Here is a 564-nt window from a genome sequence, read left to right on the forward strand (position 1 = left end):
TTCCTTTGTAAGGACCCTAAAATCTTGAAACAGAAAACAGCTATCTATCCATCTGGTAGATTTATATTCTAGGCATAGTTTTGTCTTTTTTTTTTAATTTCGAAACAGCAAATTTTCTAGTTAATGGCTAATGGCACACAAAGCTGGCAGCTGTTCTGCCAGGAGTCTGTTGCACACACCTCAAACCGGCAATTCTCAAGCTTTAGCATGCACATGTAAGAATGACCTCTATTTATTTATTTAACACCTATAGCACCTGGTCTTCCAGGTGGTCTCCCATTCACGTACTAACCAGGCCCAACCCTGCTTAGCTTCTGAGATTAGATGAGATCGGGCACGTTCAGGGAAGCATGGCTGTAGACGTCAGAATGACCTCAGGCAGCCCCGGGGCCATTCTCATTACACCCAGCAGTGAAGATACGGGGTGGTGGTGGTGGTGGTGGTGGTGGTGGTGGTGGTGTGTGTGTGTGTGTGTGTGTGTGGCAGCAGCCCATGTGCCTTTATCTACTGCCAAACTTGGAAGCATTTATTTCTGTCTTTATAACTGTCATGGGGACTGAGGTT

General features: G+C 45.7%; 1 pseudogene; it reads right to left on the reverse strand.

Moving 5' to 3' along the window:
• Window positions 1-244: 244 nt before the first annotated feature.
• LOC111735125 lies at window positions 245-362 on the reverse strand (annotated as a pseudogene).
• Window positions 363-564: the final 202 nt, after the last annotated feature.

This window comes from Pteropus vampyrus, unplaced genomic scaffold, assembly GCF_000151845.1.
Source record: "Pteropus vampyrus isolate Shadow unplaced genomic scaffold, Pvam_2.0 Scaffold15699, whole genome shotgun sequence".
In the NCBI taxonomy this organism is placed as follows: Eukaryota; Metazoa; Chordata; class Mammalia; order Chiroptera; family Pteropodidae; genus Pteropus; species Pteropus vampyrus.